The 4,957-nt window shown below is 38.8% G+C and overlaps 1 pseudogene; it reads right to left on the bottom strand.

The window, feature by feature from the left end:
• The window catches only part of LOC107574276 (extracellular calcium-sensing receptor-like), a 12,259-nt pseudogene extending 7,404 nt beyond the window's left edge, over nt 1-4,855 (bottom strand).
• Nucleotides 4,856-4,957: the final 102 nt, after the last annotated feature.

Genomic DNA, 4,957 nt, shown 5'->3' with positions numbered 1-4,957 from the left:
CCGATAGCTCAGTTTGGCCAGCTCTAGGAAGGGTTCTGGTCGTCCCAAACGTCTTCCATTTAAGGATTATGGAGGCCACTGTTCTCTTAGGAACCTTAAGTGCAGCAGACATTTTTTTGTAACCTTGGCCAGATCTGTGCCTTGCCACAATTCTGTCTCTGAGCTCTTCAGGCAGTTCCTTTGACCTCATGATTCTCATTTGCTCTGACATGCACTGTGAGCTGTAAGGTCTTATATAGACAGGTGTGTGGCTTTCCTAATCAAGTCCAATCAGTATAATCAAACACAGCTGGACTCAAATGAAGGTGTAGAACCATCTCAAGGATGATCAGAAGAAATGGACAGCACCTGAGTTAAATATATGAGTGTCACAGCAAAGGGTCTGAATACTTAGGACCATGTTATATTTCAGTTTTTCTTTTTTAATAAATCTGCAAAAATGTCAACAATTCTGTGTTTTTCTGTCAATATGGGGTGCTGTGTGTACATTAATGAGGAAAAAAATTAACTTAAATGATTTTAGCAAATGGCTGCAATATAACAAATAGTGAAAAATTTAAGGGGGTCTGAATACTTTCCGTACCCACTGTATATATAAATAATCAGTCTGGCGAGTAAACTAAAAACTTTACTAGCCAATGGCGGTTCAATTGCCAAGGTGTCCGTAGAGGGTTGCAATGAGAATAGCAGCAGGGAACTCAGCTCCGAGTTGCTGGCTTTTACAATGGGGGTGTCCTTTTTGCTGTAAACAGGATGGTCATCAGCGCAGTTAATCCTGCTCCAAACAGTGAGAAAAAGACTAACATTATACCCATAACTTCTGTGAATGACAGAAACTCTATAGCCTTTAATATACATTTATTTTTCCTCAGCATTAGACCAGTATTCCCCTGGACACTGCTTGCAGTTAATTGAATCTGGAAAGGAAGTTGTGTTTACTGTAGTTACAGTTCAAAAGGGCTCCTTTGATAAGAAACTTTATTCTGAACAATAGAAGAATAATACAAATGAGCCACTAATAAATTTTCTTTGAAAATGTGAGATGGGCTGAAGATTACCTGTCTCATTACTGATTTCTCCTTCTGCACATGGAATACGGTCATAACAGCAGACATGCCTTCCTTTCTGTGCAGCCTTCCTAGTGCCTGAAGGACAGCTCTCACTGCACACAGACCTTGGCTTCTACATGGACAATCACATTACACATACAGTGGGGAAAAAAAAAAAAAAGTATTTAGTCAGCCACCAATTGTGCAAGTTCTCCCACTTAAAAAGATGAGAGGCCTGTAATTTATCATCAAAGGTATACCTCAACTATGAGAGACAAAATGAGGGAAAAAAATCCAGAAAATCACATTGTAGGATTTTTAAAGAATTTATTTGCAAATTATGGTGGAAAATAAGTATTTGGTCAATAACAACATTTCATCTCAATACTTTGTTATATACCCTTTGTTGGCAATGACAGAGGTCAAACGTTTTCTGTAAGTCTTCACAAGGTTTTCACACACACTGTTGCTGGTATTTTGGCCCATTCCTCCATGCAGATCTCCTCTAGAGCAGTAATGTTTTGGGGCTGTCGCTGGGCAACACGGATTTTCAACTCCCTCCAAAGATTTTCTATGGGGTTGAGATCTGGAGACTGGCTAGGCCACTCCAGGGCCTTGAAATGCTTCTTACGAAGCCACTCCTTCGTTGCCCGGGTGGTGTGTTTGGGATCATTGTCATGCTGAAAGACCCAGCCATGTTTCATCTTCAATGCCCTTGCTGATGGAAGGAGGTTTTCACTCAAAATCTCACGATACATGGCCCCATTCATTTTTTCGTTTACACGGATCAGTTGTCCTGGTCCCTTTGCAGAAAAACAGCCCCAAAGCATGATGTTTCCACCCCCATGCTTCACAGTAGGTATGGTGTTCTTTGGATGCAACTCAGCCTTCTTTCTCCTCCAAACACGACAAGTTGAGTTTTTACCAAAGAGTTCTATTTTGGTTTCATCTGACCATATGACATTCTCCCAATTCTCTTCTGGATCATCCAAATGCTCTCTAGCAAACTTCAGACGGGCCTGGACATGTACTGGCTTAAGCAGGGGGACACGTCTGGCACTGCAGGATTTGAGTCCCTGGCGGCGCAGTGTGTTACTGATGGTAGCCTTTGTTACTTTGGTCCCAGCTCTCTGCAGGTCATTCACTAGGTCCCTCCGTGTGGTTCTGGGATTTTTGCTCACAGTTCTTGTGATCATTTTGACCCCATGGGGTGAGATCTTGCGTGGAGCCCCATATCGAGGGAGATTATCAGTGGTCTTGTGTGTCTTCCATTTTCTAATAATTGCTCCCACAGTTGATTTCTTCACACCAAGCTGCTTATCTATTGCAGATTCAGTCTTCCCAGCCTGGTGCAGGTCTACAATTTTGTTTCTTGGTGTCCTTTGACAGCTCTTTGGTCTTGGCCATGGTGGAGTTTGGAGTGTGACTGTTTGAGGTTGTGGACAGGTGTCTTTTATACTGATAACGAGTTCAAACAGATGCCATTAATACAGGTAACGAGTGGAGGACAGAGGAGCCTCTTAAAGAAGAAGTTACAGGTCTGTGAGAGCCAGAAATCTTGCTTGTTTGTAGGTGACCAAATACTTATTTTACCGAGGAATTTACCAATTAATTCTTTAAAAATCCTACAATGTGATTTTCTGGATTTTTTTTCTCATTTTGTCTCTCATAGTTGAGGTATACCTATGATGAAAATTACAGGCCTCTCTCATCTTTATAAGTGGGAGAACTTGCACAATTGGTGGCTGACTAAATACTTTTTTGCCCCACTGTAGTTATATATAAATATAATATATAAAGAATATAAAGTGAAAATTAAGTGCCAGTATTATTCAGAAGAGACTAGTTCTTCTTTGAAGCATAAAATGGCACAAATGTTCAGTGTATTATAAATACATCTCCAGGAGAAAGCAATAGTTTGAAATGTCTGTTTTAGAAAATCATCATCAATGCTCAGTCCGTTTAGCAAAATACTTCCTTTTAGTTCAAAATTTAGTAACGCTCTCTGCGTTTTCTTTTATTTGTTTAATCAAATCTGATTTGATTTTTCATTCTGAAAATGTAACCTGTTTTGGACATTGCTATTTCCTTTCCACCAGAATCATTTAACATTTTTTATTTATGTTTTTTTTTTTATTCACAAAGTTAACTTGTAAAGCTGAATGGCACAATAGCTAATATCATTCAAGCAGTACACAAACGTAAACCTTTCGTGTGGGAAATTTACTTTTTCTGTCATGTACAGGTGCATCTCAATCAATGCAGATGAGCTGAAGGCCACTGTCAAAGAAACCTGGGCTTCTATACCACCTCAGCAGTGCCACAAACTGATCACCTCCATGCCACGCCGAATTGAGGCAGTAATTAAAGCTAAAGGAGCCCCTAGCAAGTATTGAGTACATGTACAGTAAATTAACATACTTTTCAGAAGGCCAACAATTCACTAAAAATTGTTTTTTTATTGGTTTTATGAAGTTCTAATTTGTTGAGATAGTAAATTGGTGGGTTTTTGTTAAATGTGAGCCAAAATCATCACAATTAAAAGAACCAAAGACTTAAACTACTTCAGTCTGTGTGCATTGAATTTATTTAATACACGAGTTTCACAATTTGAGTTGAATTACTGAAATAAATGAACTTTTCCACAACATTCTAATTTATTGAGATGCACCTGTACATTCGAAAGGAGCAGAGCTTTGTGGATGTTTTTTTTTCCCTTTTTTTTTTAATACATATTTCCCCACATGTTGTATTCATTATTTACTTTGTAAAGATCAGAACAATGATTTAGGATTTTTATATTACATTCCCACAGTTTAAACAAACCCTGTTGCACAAACAGATTATTTCCTTTTACCTCAAATTGTCCTCTGGCCCAGATTATGTTTTGATCAGGGGGCAGTGAGGCATCATAGTATCCCACTGATTTAAACTGGAATGATCCATCAGAGTCCTGCTGCCAGTTCACAATTTCATACTGGGCCAGTGCACCACCAGTGCTGTCAAACCACACATGATCTCCAAACTTTACTGTACAATTTACCTTTGTCAGAGCCTCGACCACCTAATGAAATAAAATTGTTGTTACATTATCACTAAGGCATTTTTTTAACACATTGAAAGGCAAAAATAGGGCCCTTCTGTTTTTTTTACCTGCTGTGGTTGTATTGTCAGGCCTTCCTCGCAACCATCTTGTTCTTTGCACTTGAGTAGACTCTGTAGTGAATGAGCCACAGCATAAATTGCTTTGTAGATGTAGCTTGGAAATCTTTGTTCTGGCACATCGTCATTATAGTTTTTCACCACAAATAGATCATGATATCGACTGCAATTTAATTCAGCATTAAAAGAGCATGGAAAAGCTGTGTCCCAGAATGCTTTCATAACATAATCTGCAAACCCTTCAATTAAAATGTTTCTCACTGCAAAGCCCAGCGACCCTCCCAGCACATGAAAACTGTTTGGAGGGATCAAACTTTTTTAAGTTATCCAAGCCAATCATTTGGAGACCTGTAATGTTCTGAATACCTAGCTGCTCGATTAGACTTTTAATCTCAAAACCAGTAAGAAATGCAACAATTATTTTAGTGGTGCCTTATTTTATGATGTCCAAAACATTTCTAATTTTTTCATGCTCTGTCCTCAGGAATTTCACAGAGTACTCCACACAAATCCCCTCTTATATGGCTGTTTTCAGAAATATGGCCATTCCATTATTTCCCTAGTCATTGTCACTGTTCACAGCTCCCACCCAAAACCAGCCAAAGTGCTTTATGTATGCAAGTGCTCTGCTCTGGTGGTAATCACTGAAGAAATATGGATAATCTTTCCTATCACTAAGACAGCCACATGTGGCTGATGGACTTATCTATATATCTATCTATCTATCTATATATATATATATATAT

Source organism: Sinocyclocheilus grahami, unplaced genomic scaffold (genome assembly GCF_001515645.1).
Source record: "Sinocyclocheilus grahami isolate Dianchi unplaced genomic scaffold, SAMN03320097.WGS_v1.1 scaffold2167.1, whole genome shotgun sequence".
NCBI classification, from domain to species: domain Eukaryota; kingdom Metazoa; phylum Chordata; class Actinopteri; order Cypriniformes; family Cyprinidae; genus Sinocyclocheilus; species Sinocyclocheilus grahami.
Note: the sequence above shows the minus strand (reverse complement) of the source record. Positions and strands in the feature narration are given on the sequence as shown.